The following is an 18,784-nucleotide window of genomic DNA, read 5'->3' as shown; positions in this document are numbered from 1 at the left end:
AAATGGAGGGAATAGCAGAGGAGACGATCGTGAACGGCGGAGGAGGAAGCAAAGGAGAGGCTGGTTATATTCGATTGGGATGAAGAGTTCATAATATTAGACACTGCGGAGTGAGAGAAGTTGAAGAAAATGTACACTCAGATAGATAAGAGAGGCTCAATAAGGAATCTGTATCATAAAACGCATTCAATCCTTTTTAGTGATAAAAAAAATTAACCGATGAACACGTGAGGGGTGAAGTGATAGAGGTAAAACGCTAGCAAGACCTGGAAGACCAATATGAACGCTTTTCAAAGCTACTTCGTATTAATTTATTTGTTCCCACACCACCGAAAACATTACATATGGCATATAACATCGAGATTTTCAATACGTTTAACAATTTCACGTGCAAGAACAAACATGCCCCGAATAAGGGCAACCAACCCGCGACCTCTCGTTTGTCTGGCGAGGACTTTACCCCGCCGCCACCGATGCCGGCAATTTATGCACCTTACCACATTTTAACGGAGAAATCCGAAGTAAGAATGCATACGAGCATGATCTAACATTCTATACCTGAATGCAGCGCAATAATATTTCATCAACTGTTCACTCGCATATCGCAAAATTACTGGGAGCATCAATCCTAGAGCTGTATCCGTCAGGTGAGGGTAGTGCTCAAACTGAATCGAACCACAGCCGCGAGATATTTTGATATTCTGGGTACAACCTTTCAAGAGACACCTCGAGTCGCGAAAATTTTCTTGAGACATGTTCATAGCCTTCACCCATATTGCAACCTCGAAGTCTCCGGCTGGGACTCATCAATCAGCACAGGAATGCTCCAGGTCACCTATCTCAATCAAGCCTACATGTGTTCCAAATGCATCGGCAATCAAGCAATCGAAGAGGTGATGCTCCGATATCTTCGAATAACTTAGATTTAAAAAGAACATGAATGCAAAACTGAGGCAGAGTTATTTTTATTCGTTGGAGATAAAGAACACCAGTTGAGTATACTATGTGCCGGCCGTAGCGGCATGATTTGAAGCAATTGAGTCCCTGATACCAACAAAGGGTTTTTAACGCCGGGCGTCGCATTTCTGACGCACGTCTAGAAATGCTTATGGATGGCCATTTAACAAAAACCTTGGCACTTCTAGAACCAACCTGAACTATCACTCGAAGCCGCCACCGCAGGCAGTGTCTGGTGACCTTGAAGGACGGGTCCCAAAACTAGGACCAGAGACCGACCAACCCTCAAAATTTAATCTAGGAACATGAATCGGTACATTTTGTACAAATGCACAATATAAGAGCAAAATCATGACAAGATAATACATTACGTACTTACATCTCTCAATAAAATTCAAAGCGGGAGATAATTCTTTAAGAAAGCCCAAAACATTGGGGAGCTGGCACTAACAAAAACAACTTCGTCAGTGCAGGGAGGAATTATTCCCGAACGCCGGCCGGCTTCTGCGCCGTCGCAATGGCTTGGACGAAGGGAGGGAGGGGAAACTGAGGGGGGGGGGGGGTGTTGAGAATACAGAGGATGGGGGATGAAAGACGGAGAAGGACGGCTGGTCTGGGGAGGGTAGGGGAGAGGGGCAGTGGGAGGGGAAAGTTTGCAGTGGGGCCGAGCAGCGGGAACGGCCGGTGGAGTGGGGTCGAAAACGATGGAAAGTGAAGAACTGGCGTGCGTAGTGGATGGAAAAAAACGAAAGAATTCAGGGATGTGCACGTACCAAGAAAACACGCGGGGTGGAAGTCTGGAGCAGATGCGGTGGGCAGCAGGAGAAGCGGAGGGTGTAAAGGGGTGAGAACGAGCGAGGATATACGCAGCGTTGTGACTGTGTGGTGCGGCGGGTTTTAAAGCTGAAAACTCACGAGAATACGGATGACGTGAAATAAGATGTAAGAAGGCACAGTGAAGGATCACCTTAAATCAAGTATATCTAACTTACATTACCCCAGAGATGATGATAAGTGAATCGTAAGGGACGCATGCAGGAGGAATAAAAGTTTTACAGTAGTTTTAAGGAAATAAATTAACATACTTTTATAGGGTCCAGAGCGTATGGAAGTAGCGTTCTATTCACTCTAAATATATGAAGAGAGAAATGGAGTGCAGAAGAGATAACTTCAAAATCACCCAACGAAACCCAGAGTTGGTCCATTGTATGCCAACTCCCTAAGATATGATTTTCAACCAATAACCAATACCGTAACCATCATAGGCGGATTTAGGGGGAGCATGGGGGCTCGTCCCCCCAGATGCTTCAATAACAGACAACATTTTTAATACGGTTATCAATACGTTCGCTTTGTTTTGTGTTTGACGGAGTCTCAATCATTTAATTTCATAGTTATAACTTTGATATTAAAATAAAGAGAACATTTCGTACAGTAATTTTTATATCTCGTTTTTAATCTCAATTATGAGAAGATTTTTTGGCTGTCTGGCGCCCCCCCCCCCCCAGAAAAAATCCTGGATCCGTCCCTGGAAACCATAACACAGAAGCGCCTATGGAATCAATCTAAGATTTATGCGTCGGCAGTGCCACCGTTTTGCTTAACCGGCGGAACGAGAATAATGTATGCGGCAATTACAACTTGCGTCACTGCTTTGAAAACTCTTGAGACCTACGACGTTCCACAGCAATTTTTCTCAAATGCCATGGGGTGCAACGACTCCAAGAATTGTTTAATGCGTCAAAAATATTACATTACGTCTCTGGTTGGCAGCAGGAGTTCAAAGAAGTTAGAAGCAAGAAAATGAAATAAAACTATCCTTACGTGAATGTGGCTAGGAAAAATCGAATTTCCCCGAAGCAACCACCACATAAACATAAATTCATCTGTGCCAGTAGCCATCAAGATAAGAGAACAAATTCAGACGGGATTGAGGGAATAATAATTCGACATATCTTGGAAAACTTTCATTCATATTTACCTGGTACCCTGCAAGCCAACTTCACGATGCTTGGCAGGGGGAATTCTTTGCACAAATTTGAGCCCTGAACTCGATAGGGCCCAGTAAATAATCAAACACCATGAGGCCTATGGGCTGCAGGCTAAATGCACACAACTACATTTTCATTGCACTGCATGAAACAAGTAACTTTGTACGCAGTCACGCGCACGGGTGCTAAGCTATATACACCAAGGATGAAATTCGCCATGAAACATCATTAGGCTTAGCCGGATTCTTGAGATTCGCCTTGGAAGATGATGGCTTGGTGATGTTACAGGTAGAATACCTGACTAGCAATCAGGATATTCGGGTTCTAATTCCGGCTAAGTCACATTATTTTTCGATGGAATGGAGGATTTCATCCTTGGCGTATATACATTTCCATAGCTTGATGGCCAAATAGTCTGGAGGAAAACTTCCCCAAATTAAAAAGTCGACTTGGCTGAAGGAGAACACGTGCTTTCGGGGAAGGCAATCGGAGCTTTCCCCAGCCAATGATATATCGAAACAATTACCCTGTGGGTCATCATGAGCGCGCATGGCACAGCGTGTTGGGTTTCCAGACACGTCTGAGGACGTGAAAATGAGAAATTATTCGACAAGAATACCTGAGCCATACTTTCGTCTGATAAATGCTTGGTTTGGGTGACATTCCTGTCCTAGCATATGATTAAGATTAATCTCTCGACATACGGAGAGGAATTACTCCCGGCCATTCACTCATAAAAATTTCAAATGCGTTAAGTGTCACCGATCCTTTCATGCTTAGTATGTTATTTATATCGAAGTTGTGGTCACTTAGCAGAGGCTAAGCCGAATTATACGGGCAAAGGTGACTAGAATTGTGTTACGGCTAAATTTTAGTAATTAATTCTCACAACATTGATGGTTGCACCAAAAATCCGTGTATGTGAAACGTTACAATAACAGCGGTCATGTCCGGTGTGGCTCTTGCAGTGCGTCAACAGGATGTAGAATTACGTTGTTGCTTAATTTAAAAAATATTGTACGAATTTAGTAGTTACTAAATTACTTGCTCTACGTCCCTCATTCGGGGCCGTCCTTTGCCTTTCTTCCCGTTCTCTTCGAAGTTTTCATTATTACCACGAATTAGAATATTAAAGTGAGATTTACAGTAAAGCTACCAAAGACATCATCCCTCCTGAGAAAATAACTGAAAGAAATTGTATTTCAAAGGAGTTGTAGTGTAAGTGGAATATGGAAATTTACATGCATGTGACGACGTCAGGCCATTATTGCCCTAGCGTGACGAGAACTCAGTTCAGCCAGAGGGTTGAAATTCAACAACAGCCGCAGGCTTTTTACCGAAGACTCCGATTTTTAATTTTCATCCGGGATATTGCGGACGGCATCTGCTTGTACAAATACGAGCTCCAAACGCGTGTTTATTTTGTGCTCCGTGGCCTTCATGGGGGGTTTGCCTCATCCACAGAATAGCCTCTGACGCACTGCCGCTATCTTCTCCAGGATTTGGCGTGAGAGGTTGCCTAGCAAACGCGCATGGTGATACCAGCGCCGGAACGACACGAGGATTTAGCGGAAAGCTAACAGCAGCCCGGTCGATTGAGTCAGGATGAGAAATGGCGACAAAGAAAAGGAAGAGAAAGATGGCTGGCCAAAAGAAAGAAAGTGCAAAGCATTTTTTTTCCTCTAGCGGAGGCAGCTTTCGATAAGCCACGAGTTAATTTATCTACACAACAATGACGACATTCCGTTTTGAATGCTCGTCAGCTGTGCAAAAGTGCCAGGTGCAGCACGAAGAGTCTTTACATCCCTGAGCCTACTACGTAGGTAGCCAACAGTATTAAGGCCGATGATAGTCGCGGCCCGAGGAAAACACTCGAGAGAAACTGCATTCGACTACTTGAACAACCGTTCATCAAAATAGAACGCTAATACTAATTTCCTCTGACTATCATGAGGAAGCATCGCCCCCAGTCGACCGGTCTCATTTCCTGACGCATAACGTGATTAAAACTCACTCTATCACCTTAAAATTTTCAGAAATACATAGTGGACCCCAGGCAACAATTATCTGGGTCTCAAATATGAAATTTTACCTCAATATTTTCTGTCAGGAGATACTAGTAAATAATGGAATATATCCCATGTTTAAATATAAAAAATCCACAGATAGCGTAAATTTTCGAAACTTACTACTACAGGAAACAAGAGTAAATATGACTGTTCGAGCAGGAGTGATTCATCTTGAGATGGGTAAAAACTGAAAATTAGGTAAATATCCTATTTTTGACCTGAAAGAATCAACGAGATGTCGTTATTTTTTCCATAATTGATGAGAAAACTGATTATGACGGAAGATAATGCAATTAAAGGTAAATTCCATTGTTTAAATACTCCACAAGAATTTTATAAATAGAGACATGAGCACAGAACTGCATGCAAACATATTTCAACCAATAATAAAAACTCGCATATAAAACATGGAAAATATGACAATTCATAAATAGCGCATTTATTCACAAATAATCACAAAATTTATCTAATTCATCTGGTAGTAATTTTTCTTCAATATCATAAGAGACGGTAAAATTTCAAAGAATACCTACCATAATTTGGGACAAAAATTATAAAATTACTAATATACTTGAACATCAAACCACAATCTTACAATCAAGATAGAAAATTCGGATTCCACTTTCATGTAGTCTTCAGATAGAGTGAACTCCTTATAGAGTCTCGTGTGTGTACTTCAAAGAGAAATACTTTCTCTACGCTACGTCGAAAGGAGAAAGTAAAAGCGCGATCCTTGGTGCACATTTTCTCTTCAACATAGCTCAACAGATGAGCGACCACGCTTTATGACGTCCACGTTTCACATCCACAGAAGCCGCAAGGTAAGTTTGCACTATGTAAACACCGGCAAAACAAAAATCCTTGAGCACGTTGGAAACAGAAAAAAACAAGGAGCACCGCGAGTCCAATTAATTTCGAGACATAAAAATAATTGGAATACAACGGAAGTTTCCAAAGTGAAGAAAAAATACAATAACAATACGATGGTTGCAAAAATAAGATATTCGACAGGCATGTAATTCCGCACGAATAGCAACGAAAAATTATTTATATATTGACCAATTGAATTCAGATCCGATTAAGGATTACTACGCAACATTGAGAGGGCCATTGTGTGCACTGATAGTCAACAAAGAGTGGAAAACTTCGTAATATTGATATAGCTTTAAAAATCAAATTTCATGTACCATTCGAGAGCATGGCAGGAATTAAATGTTTTCCCATTCGCATAGCAATGACTTGAAAATTCATTACACACATTTGATTTATGTCTCATTCGAAATGAAATTTGTAAACGCATATGCGATCTATAAACTGGAAGGAGAGTACTCGGAAAGTTATGAAGGAAATGGTTATGCTCACAAAAAAATAAGGCTGATTCAATTATCCATCACCTTATAATGACGGCAACAAAAAATCATTGACGTCATCACCTTCTCTAAAAGTTTGCGTTGATTTTTCATTAACACCATCATAGAAATAAAAGGATAAACAATCAATAACAGAATAATTATTATTTTAAGATATTAGTTTCCAATGCCACATACATATGTGTGTATGTTCAACAACCATTAAGTTCCGGAAACAGCAAAAATTCCGTGGAAAACACGCTGACGCATTACCGTTACCTAAATATTGGAGACCGCTTTTGCATCAGTGACTTTCCGTTGTCGTAATAGGGGATTGTTTAATATTTTGATAGGAATCGCTCTTAAAATTGTTTACATTATCATTTAATTCTCTCTGTTCCTGGAGTTCTTATACTTTTTGATTATTCGAATATGCACCTGGAACGCTCAATAAAAGACCACATCAATCAGATGCACGTAGTGAATTTGTGTTAATTACCAGCCAACAGGCACACTATCGTACGATGTATTTGCATCTGCCTTGCGCGGTACATATTTCGCAAACGTAATATAATTCACAAAGGGAAAATTACCAATTTTTTAAAGTATTAAGACTTAAAAAAATGGAACATATGAAGTCCACGAAGAAAACCCTTGCGACGGCGCTCCGTTACTTACAACAAGAGGGAGCACATTGAAGTGATAACGTACACATTGACGATGCACAATGCGACAGGGAGGTCACCGATTAATGCTGATGGGAGCCATTACTTTAAGACCGTGAACTTGACCATCATTTCCGTAATTACTTCTCCCGTTACGTAAAAAATGGGGAAAAATTAATGCGCACGCCTGAAAATAGCCGCAATCGCAGTCGACAGTACGTGTCGCGGGGCAAGTTATAATTGTTCCACGTCATCGCCAGAGGATAATCTAAGGGTAGGCCTTGGGTCACGAGCACTTGACGCACACAAATGAAGTCAACATAAAGGCACGAAAGTTGAAAACAATCCTGCGGCGCACAACGTGGACATCGGAAGAGGCACCCCGCCCCTCTAATCAACCAATCAGCGAGCGCTACGCTGTTCGCGGGGCGCGCGCTTAAAGCGCGAGGGGGTGAGGATAGTGCCTGCGGGAATGGAGGGGGGAGAGCGTCGTGGGGGGGTTGAGTTGGCAACAAAGGGGTGATGGAATGAGGGGTGAAAAGGGGGGAGGAATAAAGGGAGTGCAGCCGGGGTAGGTAGAAGTGGATGCAGGAAGCGGAGGGGGGTTTAAGAGGAAGGGAGATAGCGAGAGGGGAGTGGAAGAAGAGATAAAAGCGGGTAGGGGGAGTGGAGGAGGAGGGGGTATTGTTTAGGTTCTACTAAGCTTCCGGACTTTCGCCCCCACCTCCTCCTCTTCGTAGATTACAGAGAACCACCGCCAGGTTCAACTACTCCCATCCAGCGGATACCCGTAGCTTGCGAATCGGTTCCCACATGCGCCACGCACTGAAACCGTGAAGGTCACGCTCTTAATTCGTCATCGGGCTCCGTTGTTTGTTTGTTTGTTATTGTTTCCCCGCAGCTCGCCGAGCTCGCTGAAATTTGCCGGCGACGCACCGAGGTAAATAAGGTCTCTCTCTCACGCGGAAGACAAACTATTCGTCATCGGTGTCTGTATTATCGAAAATTCATCCCCAATATTATTGATAGCGTATTTAAATGCATCGAGGTTTTCAATTCCTGGGTGTCGTGGCAGTACATAAAACTGCCAAATGGCAAAATATTTTAAAATTTCCATTTATTTTCTATAGATATTTTTAGGATAACAGCAGCATCCATCAAAATTTGTTCAGTTAAATCCTCTAATAGTATGGATACACATTCACTGGAGACCGATATGCAAACCTTCAGGTCACTTGGTGGCAAGTATTTACTTAATATTTTTTTGAAAAATACTCTCCTTATGAATGCCTCAAATAAAATAAATATGCACCAATTGTCATACCTTCCCACTTTCTACACCCCTTGCCGTATCATATAACATGGAGGAACGGGGAATGAGTAAACTTCGTATTGTTTAGAAACTATATCCTGAATTCTGTTTTCAAGTGGAATGTTACAAGGTAAACGGGGGTGAGTTGAGAAGGCAATAGGGCAAATCCACGAAATTAAAAGGAACTAGGCCATTCCTAAAGACGTTCACCTGCCTAAATAAATTAATTACATCCAGTAATAAAAGAAATCTTTATTGAGATCATACTCATCCCAATACATTTCAACAATTAGTAGCAAAGTTAAATACCTGAGGTAACAATTCTGTTAACAAATATGGGAATGAATTTCGAGGTATGAGTAGAAAATGTCAGGGAGAAGACATTAAAACAATCGTAATAGGCAATCTGACATGCATAGAGCAGCGTCTTTAAACTCGAGAAATAATTTCCAAAACGGAATGGTTTTGCCATTTTCTCCGCGAACGGAATAAGACTACAACTAAACAATTAGGACCTGGGTTTCCGTCCGTCGATTTAACCATTTATTTGATCGGCTATGCATTGATTGTTAATTAGTAAGTGGTTTTATTTATTGAGCATATTTCACGGAAATTTTAAAACTTTAATAATAAGAGATTAATTAGGTAATTTCCACTAAAAACGTAAGAGAGGCAATGAATTCACGGCAACCTACAGTCAATTCTACCGCTTGGTGAATAAGCGATTGTATCCTACAAAAACTTTGAAAGTAAATATGAAAGTCACAGGATGATCAATGCCCATCAATTACGTTCAAATGTACTAATTGCTAGTATGAGCTCTGAATAAAGAAATTGGACACTAGCATTTAGCATAGTACGAAGTTCGTTTAGATGTATGTTCGTAGTACGAACTACGTACTTCGAAGATACATCTAAACGAACACACACAACTTCGACACAGCAAATGCGTATTGTTGCACTTCCAGCAATTTAGTCCCCAATGTTTGCCGAAGAAAAGGCTACCTACCCTATTGATACGTAAAACCAGGCCCTTGCGATCTCTCAAGGGAACTTATCTGAGAACACCCCGATCTCCTCGAGTCCCACTCTTCTACGAACACCCATCTCTTATTTCACTGCAGCCTTCGTTCCTCTCACCCCACAACTTTGACCAAGTTCTCGACCCGGAGCACACGGCACAAAACCACTCTCTTGCTAGTTTGTGATTGCCCACAGCGAAGTGGGCATGTTAACTGATACGTTTTGGCTAAAATAGTATCAATTCTACTTAAGAGTCTAATGTCTACCATGTTTCGTTGTTTGTACATATTCCAAGAAAAGAGACTGGCTACAATCAGGGGCGGATCCAGGATTTTTTTCTGGGAGGGGCACAAGCAAGGCCGTATCCAGGATTTTGTTCTGGGTGGGGCACAAGGATACCTCGTAATACAAAACGAACGCAATGATAATGGGACCGTATTAAAAATAATGCATATATTTGAGGGTCTGGGGGGGCACGTGCCCCCGTGCAACCCCCCCCCCTGGATCCGCCTATGGCTACAATTCATTTCAAAAGTCTCAGTGGGTGAGAAAACGAGTGGATCAAAATGACTAAACCACTGTCATTATCATCCGATTACCAAAATGTCGCACGAGAACTACGGGAGCCCACGAGAACTGCCAAGAAGACAGGGCTGTCAGCCGCAAAGACGTTTGAAATAATATATAGAGCCCATCAGAGGACAAACTTGCTCGACAACGAATGTTGCGAAACTACGGACGAATTTATCTTTCTACGTTTCGGTGGTCCCAAGATAGGAACACTTTTCAGATCGAGACTTGAGTAAAACGGGAGGTATCTCTCCATCAGAGGTCTGACTATTTAATTACTAATCTTTATGATTAACCTTAATTTTTGCTAAAGTAACTTTGACGCCGATTGTTCGAATCAATTTTAATATCAGCAGAAATTTCTTCTTCTGTACCCAATTCAAGGCTTTACGGGCAGACAGGAACCGGAATTACAGTTGTTTATCTTTTATAATCCATTTACGTAAGTATTTATACTTTCCTCGAGTGATTTTCTTCTTTTCAAATTTTAAGTCTAACTTAAAGACTCCAAATTATACGATAAATTTAACAGAAATGCAAAAACCCTGGATTTTAAACTTCAATACACAATTCGGTGCTTATGGAAATCAGGAGGCACAATTATAATAACACTTTCATGGGGTTAATACACTCATCTACACGAGATCCAAAATTAATTGCTGTTCAGGGTTCACGAGTCTTGCCAAGTTGAAACTTCGCATTGCGAATTGTTCAATGGAATCACGCTAATCAGCATTCGTGACTAAGTTCTATTTTGGACATGTTTACACACCATTCAGGGTGCCTTCTAATGAGCGGAGAAATCAAGGTATTGGCTTATTTAAATAGAGAATAGGGCCCCTCAACAGCATTGCCCGTAAGTAATTTAATTGTATACTTTCCATATAAGAGCTCATAAATTATAAATGTAAAAATATCACGGGAAGTAGCTATGTGCACGATAATACCAAGTTCGGTATGTGAGATAAAATGGAAGAAAACTATACAACACAACAGCTGCTTAACATATCCTTACGAGCCTCGCTATCACTCTGATAGTTCAATATCAAAGCGGAAGCCGATTTAGAGACTGGTGTGGGATTTTCTTCTGTTCTCGTAGTTTCTGGAATGCATCATTTGACAGCACGCCAATAATATCTCTTGGCATTGTTTCCCTGCAAATGCTAAGTCGTTGGTAATACTAAATACGGAAGAACTCATACGGATTTACAATAAAAGACTGCTAGGAACGATTAAACATGTAACCCTAAACTGAGAAAAGAGATGACCCGGTAGGCAAACAGAGGAATGAATCAGATATGGAGGCATGAAAAAAAAACATTGACGTCCATAGCTTGAAATAATTCCATAATATGCGTAATTTCTTCTTTCGCACCCAAATATAGTTTTAGTGAACCGTACGTGCATGTGTATCTTCACTTTCCAAAGGAAAAATATCAAGTTCGTTCAAACCCAAATTACAGCATAGTTAAGAAGTCATATTAAAGCTATACCAAGGCAACCAGCAATGTGGCCAAAGGATTTACCTCACCAATAATTTTTGGGACGCGATCTACTGTGAATCCCCTACAATAGACTCCTAAGAAATTTACCCTTAATCCAAATGATTCCTCTACCTTCGATAAAAATTCGAGGCTGTGACCTTGAATGGACACATCACGCGTAATTTAAATGTCTACCTATCCTATACTGAAACAAAGAACATCTTACTTTGCTGGCCTCGGTGGCGGGGGTGGTGGGGGGTGGGGAGGGGGAAGTTCTCGCCTACCAACCAAGCGGTCGCGGGTTCGAGTCCCGCCTGGGTAGTTTTCCCCTATCCAGAGCATGGTTGTTCGCATACGTTTAATTGCTAAATTTGTTGAATACCCCGATATGAAATGGCCAATATGAGTTGTATTCGGTGATTTGGAAATAAAATAAAATCTCTAAATAATTATGACTTGTACGATATATATATTTTTAAATACTTTCTTATTACTAACTAATTAGAATCAGGCGATATTTCATTACACACTGATTATTAAAATGATTGGATGTCTACCGCACTAAGAGGCGTACGATCACACCGTAACCCAAAAATCAAGTCTCACGACCGCATGCGATAAATAATTGAAAAAAATTACTACGTCAACATGTCGAGCGTTTTATTTCGAAATACTAACTTACATCTATTTCTTCGTTTTCGGGTCAGCAGAGTCCTTATTTCTTTCGCAGATGCCTATTACGGTACGAGGTAAAACAACAACTCGTTCCTCGGAGAATAACTCTGCGAGGTGAACTGGTCACACCTCATGCCTGCCTTCAGCTAACTGGAGTCAAAGAACGAGATTCACTTTAGAGCGCGATGTGCGCAAAGGGTTCCATAGGTGAACGGCTATCTCAGCCAACTAAGGCCGACAAGTAAACCGCACGAGTGCCACGTTCCGTTTGAGACCTAAAGACCCCAGAGACCGATCCACATCACGTATCGCAACGCATGCACTCAACAAGTAAAAAAAATAACGACAATATCTCTTTATTGAGTTGGTACCTCCACCGGCTATCGGCGAATACATTTCAAGGTATGCCGAGCAACTTTCAAAATCAGTCTCCAGGTGCACATGATGGGAGACTGGAAGGCCGCCAGGGTAGCAGATGTCCATCCCAAGTTAATCACTTAAACATAGCGTATGAGCACATTCGATTGACAACCAAAATTTACCTTCGTTGGAAAGGGAACAACTATGATCTCACAAGACGTACAATTCCGTACCACATAGGACGTAAACTAACAATAAGACATATAGAGACTTCAGCGAAAGCATATGGAGATATTTTAAAATGTATTCCACGCATTAGTAGATTCACGTTTTTTTATCGAAAATAACCACAGAAATATACATCTAAATGGCGCTATTTCGTATCTGCAAATTATTATAATATATAAACAACTATAAAAATAAAAACAGAAATAGGTACCTTCTCCAGCATATTCCGATCTCACACTCCGCAGGTCGTTTGCAACACGTCACATCACTTTACATATGAATGTAATATTATATGGAAGGGCATGATTAATTTAAACGTTTGAAGAGCTACTTTGATATAATTGCCAATTTGACGAGGCAAACTCAGAATTACTGGCATGTTGTAATTCCAAAACGCAAAGGCCCGCGTTGACGTAAGATAAAACACGCAAATTATCCATTCCTCACTTATTTGGCGAAATCGGTGACAACAGACGCTAAAAACTACTATTTGGAAATATTACTCACAAACATGGGAGCCGTTATACAGTCCTTGTAGACAGCAAACCCGCTATTTCACCCTCGCAATCGGTACTAGCAGCCATTCCAACACTCGCATCTACCTGGCTACAATAATAGTACGGCGGAAGAGATCCGAGCTAATATACCGCTTACTTCCTCCTCCGAATATCACATAGCGCGTCGACGAATCCCATGAGAGGCCTTGCCGAGTAAATGTCGGAAGAGAAGGAGGAGGCGCTAAGAACGGCGTCGAGGGCAAGCCCGCTGGCAGCAGCAGTCGCATGCATGTCTTTATGCTGAAAGAAAGAAAGGCATGCTGTGGAGGGAGTAGCTTACAGTCCTCACGTGCAGAAAAAGACGAGAACTTGAGGACGATTCTCAAATCACTCATCACTGATCTTTGCTTTTCTTCCTCTGAGGCGTGCCGTTCAGGGGAATGGCGCATTTTACAAGTTGGAACTGCGCAGATACCAAAGCACCTCAACATTGAGAAATATTTTAATCCCTCATGACTTGAGTGGTAAGGATAGATTATGGTCGTTGCATTGATGGGGAGGCACCAATACCTTTCCAGCCCCTAAATGGTATGCAATTCCTATCGACGCAACAGGCGTACGGGAGGATATTACTCGGAGAAAGTATCGACTTGAAACGCACACATGTTGACATTAAATGGGCTAAGTATGTATTTCAATAGAAACCAGGCTTATAATTACAATTTTTCTATTGGCCTAGAATCACTAGAAGTGGGGATGGCGCCATCTCCTACCCCCAAATCCACCAAGTGGAGGGGCGTAATATGAAGAGCCATTCCCTCAGACAATCACCATGTTAGTCTGTCTTTAAAGATCTCGCACATGAATCACATTGAAGATTTCGTGGGATCGATTGAGGAGGAGTAACTGCATATGGTGGCGGGTACGATTCTAACTAAAGCGGATTCCTCCCATCTTCGGAGTAGGGTTCGTAGATGTCTGCTGTGGAATGTTAAATTATGCTGTTTCTCAAGGTATTAATATAAGACTGTTGATTTGATCAAATTCATTGAAATACCTAGACAGCTAGTCTCTTGGTAATCAAGTGTTGTACCCCGGATATTGGATCACAGATAGAAGGAATAGAGGTTGACACGTAAAGATAGAGCCATAGAGCTCACCCGGATTTCAGTCGATGGCAATCGTAATTCATGGACTTCAACTTCACAGCATGAGGGTACCAGTATCTTTCCCAGGAGAGCCTACGACTCACCACGTATTTCTAAGGAGGAGTTTACACGGCGAGGGTTTATATGTTAGAGGCGAGAGAGAATTTACCGAAATTTGAATCCGGTGCCCATCTCATCTTATCTCAGTGTTCCAACCATTACGCCACTATGATCCTGAACGGTGTACATGAGGGAAGATGTGCCATTTTTACCATGGTAAGCACACATATTAAGGATTACTAAAATACGAAGAATACTATCGACTACCGGCGCAAGATCGAATGTAAGTAATGTGACCATTACACTACAACGAGAATATCAGATTGTTTAGCAGTCAACAGTTGAAGAGAAAGAAGTTTGATGGTAACAGAATGGGAGATCACCCGAATAAGTGCATGGAAGGAAAGGCAAAAAAAATAAATATCTGAGAAGGTGAAAAAAATTTCATTGGAATCAAACGGGCAGAAATCTCTCATGGAAACAAAAATCGAAATACGACGTACACACATGAAAAAAAAAACAATCAGGGTTGAAAAAATGAAAAATAATACAACATAGCTATTGACCGCAAAGATCTACGCACGAAAAGGATTAAATCAAAATATAATAGAAATTTGAAAACACACAACCGGAGTGAATCGCGCATTGGATAAATAGCGTATTTCAAGAGGGGACGTCTCATCACTCTCTCTCTCTCTCGGGCTTCCGGTCAGTTTCGAAGAGCCTCGCTTCGGGACGAATCTCATTTGGACCGGTTGTTCAAGTTTAAAAGTTCACGAACTGTTGTAAGGAACAGCTTTCACTACGCCCTACAAACATGTTCGTTTCATTCCGAATGGAAGCAGAATGGAATACAAAATGCACAACGCAGGGCGTTCGACATAAGATCGAAAATACAAACAATAAGAAAGCTAGGCCTCACTTTCTCGAACTAGATTAGTGATGAAAAACATTTCAAAGTTTTTTACGCCGCCAACAGCTTTCAACGACCGGAAGATGACACGCGAACACTAATTTCTCACAGCGACACATGATTTAATATTTCCCTACCTGTTATATCCTCAATGCTTCACTTATCAGATAATCGATTGCTTTTTTACGATTTATACAATCATTCACATTGATCTTGTTTTTCTTCACAATACGAAGGATGATCCATTCAAATAATCAGGTTCGTAGATAGCTCTCAGAGATGAAGGCGGATCAACGAGGTGGTCTTTGAAATAAGAGACGTAGGAAAGCGGGGAGGTTCCTGCTAATAAGATATCGAATTCCGAGAAAAGACCGAAGATATGCATGTTATGGTCGGGGTAAAGAAAAGACGCAATCAAAATCCATGGATGGCGCCGCAACCGATCGAATGCTAACGGGCAATAAAAACACCAGGGGAGCATGCTGAAGGGGGGGATAAAAGAGAGTGGCGGTGAAGCAGTTCGCGGACGGAGATTTGAACGATCGCCTAGGCGAGACGCCCAAGAATGAAAGGGAAAAGGAGAGCGAAAAAATAAAACTATGGCGGATGGAAGAGGGGAGGGACGGGAATAGAAAAGCTTTAGGGCCGTTTCACACAGTACACGGAATTGCGCAATCTGACGTACGTGCGAAGGCGCAATCAACATTGCGTCGTGTAAAGCGGTGAATTGCTAGAACACATGCGAGAATGCGTGGATGCGAACGGCAAAATAGCCCCTGTTCTAATTTCGTTCATGCATTCGCGCAATTCCACGCCATTTTAGAAATTAATGCAGCTCTAGCCTCCGCAATCCCGTGCCCCGTGTAAAACGGCCTTTTGAATGTGGGAAATGCGATTGATCAGTCCGCGGAACGAGGAGCATTACGTTCACAGGAATAAGGGACACAACACTATCAGTGAGTTACGACACTATGCATCGCTTAAAACAACAGATCTTTTCTTTATATTCTCTCTACGAGGATATTATGGACGAAATAACAAGTCAGAGTTGAAATAGCATCTTTATTATCTTCTGTTGATGGATGCGACAGCGTATAACATTTTCAAGCAAGACATATTCTGATTAATTAAAACATTCCTGTAGACCTAGTCATCCATTTTAGGCCTTCATGTAAACATTGAAGAGAATGATTAGATACTGGTAAGAGAATCATGAACTGGAAGGGCAGCGAGTGAGATTATTCTCTCTCTATTTCAATCAAATAAAAAGGAAATTGCTATCACTATTTCCAAATTCCAACAATCCTAAGTAATTATTTAAAAAATATTACAGGAGAAAGGACAAGAGTCAGACTAAAGAAAGTTAAAGAGATGAAACCACGAAATAAAATATGCCAGAACATGGAGTGAGAAAGCGTGCCGACGCAACAGCGATGCACATCATGATGTTTGCTTTACCTTTCGGTTTTATTGGTAAGTTTTGATTGAAATAATGAGTCCGATAATTAGGAATAACACTAAAAAAGTTAGAGGAAAGGTTTACTTTGAAAATAGAAAAAAAACTCGGGATAAATAACATGGCATAAAGCGCACAAATTTACGCTATTGTTACAGTAAAAATATACAGACGGCAGAATGAGGAGGCAAGAATATGGAATAAAAGGGGTCATATTACTTTTAAAGTGAATTACCTCAGTTCTTAGCCAGCAGTAAAGTATTTTATTACCTTCGGTGACGGATGGCGACCCATTGGTGGAATTTGACGGAGAAATGTTAAGTAACTCAATCTTAATTAAGAAATACTTCTTGAATTTCTAAAAAAATAAATTTTGATGAATATAAATTTCACCGAGACATATGACTACGGCACGTAAATGATATCTCAAGACATAATGCAAGGGCACTCATTCCATTAGATCCCTTAAGAATTTATGAAAGGGGAAGGGCGATACAGATGGGCCCGGGAAGCCAGGCGATTAATTCTGCGCTTCGAATTAGCGATAACCGAAGGAGAAAGAGAGGATGGAGATAGAATGGGACGAAGGTGGGGTCTAATGGAGTATGACGCAACCTGAGGATAAATCTCCAGCACGAACTCCAGGGTGAGCGACGGCTCACGTGGAGATAGCAAGTGAGTCGAGCAAGCGTGCCGTCCCACTGTCAATTCACTAGAAAACCTCTACTGTATTTATCGCACCTACTCTCCTCGCTTGTTTCCGCCTTCATGCCTACGAAATCTTTTTTTTTAACTTCCATAAAGTTGGGAGGAAAAAGCTAGAAAACAACCGCTCAGACAGGGATTATTCGACACAGAAATGGAGGCAAAAAGTGGTATTCTCAATGGAGGGGGCGACAACTATTACAAGAGCCAATTTCCGCCACCAACTCGCGTGACAGCCGGGGACGTGAGACTTTGCTCGGAAGAAAATTCAGAGAATACCTCGTTGTTTTGATACGGTTGAGATCTAAGCGATGAGCGGGAGGGGTTTCCTCTACGCAAATGAGGCAGGCCTGAGCACTGCTTCTCCCACAACATAACTTGCGTATTTTTTATACATACTTATTTCAGACCTGACACCCGAGAAAACCGCCGAATTCATTCCTGTTTTAGGATCAAAGAAAATAAATTTTCATTGGCAGACCGCAACGCTAATAAGACCATCTCTATCTACAGGTAAACATTATGCCATTCAGTTCAACAAATTGGGGTCTCATGATACCAATATTAATTTACTGCGTGAAGCAAGTGTTAGGTGCCCCGTTTTTATTATAAAAATTCCTCAAGATTCACTTGAGACTAACACGTGAGCAATGTGATAGGGGATGTCCACATTCGGATATTCTATTTGGTGACATACTTAATGGAAATTACTGTAGGCTCATAGAAGCAAAACAGATTCATCGGAGTTCATCTGGATGAGGAAGTAGGAAGTAGAATAATAAAATAGATGAAATTTCAGCAGGTAAACACAGAAACGATACCATTCTGCACCTCAAAAAAGTAATAAACAATAAATTTGGCATCGACTTAAAAACACGCTTTTCAATATTTTGTATTAGTTTTAAGTAAACCTCTACGTATTTAATGTGCAGATAAAAGGGCCATTATTAATTTTTTAAACGAAGGCTATTACACAAAAAGAGGTTGAAGAGAGCAATAAAGGAAAAAACGAAGCACCATACCACCAAACGGCACACATTACCAAACTTTATCTTAAGTTACTTTAAGAATTACTTCAGATTTAGCCGCGACTATATTCAGAATATATTTTCAAAAACTTTTACATTGCGTTCGGTAACTACACATCTAAATGATTTCGTTTCTTTTTGGTGATGGTACGCTAAAGGATCAGATTTTAAAGGTAGAACAATTGGAGTGTACTGCCTTCTGGTTCCTCTCAAGGAAATCGACGCTAATCCTGGATTGAAGTTCCACTTACTTGATACTCATTTTATAAGTATCCAAAGCAGAGGAATTGATGA

The sequence above is a fragment of the Ischnura elegans genome, chromosome 1 (genome assembly GCF_921293095.1).
Source record: "Ischnura elegans chromosome 1, ioIscEleg1.1, whole genome shotgun sequence".
Taxonomy (NCBI): domain Eukaryota; kingdom Metazoa; phylum Arthropoda; class Insecta; order Odonata; family Coenagrionidae; genus Ischnura; species Ischnura elegans.
The sequence above is the reverse complement of the archived record's forward strand: the minus strand, read 5'-3'. Positions refer to the sequence as shown.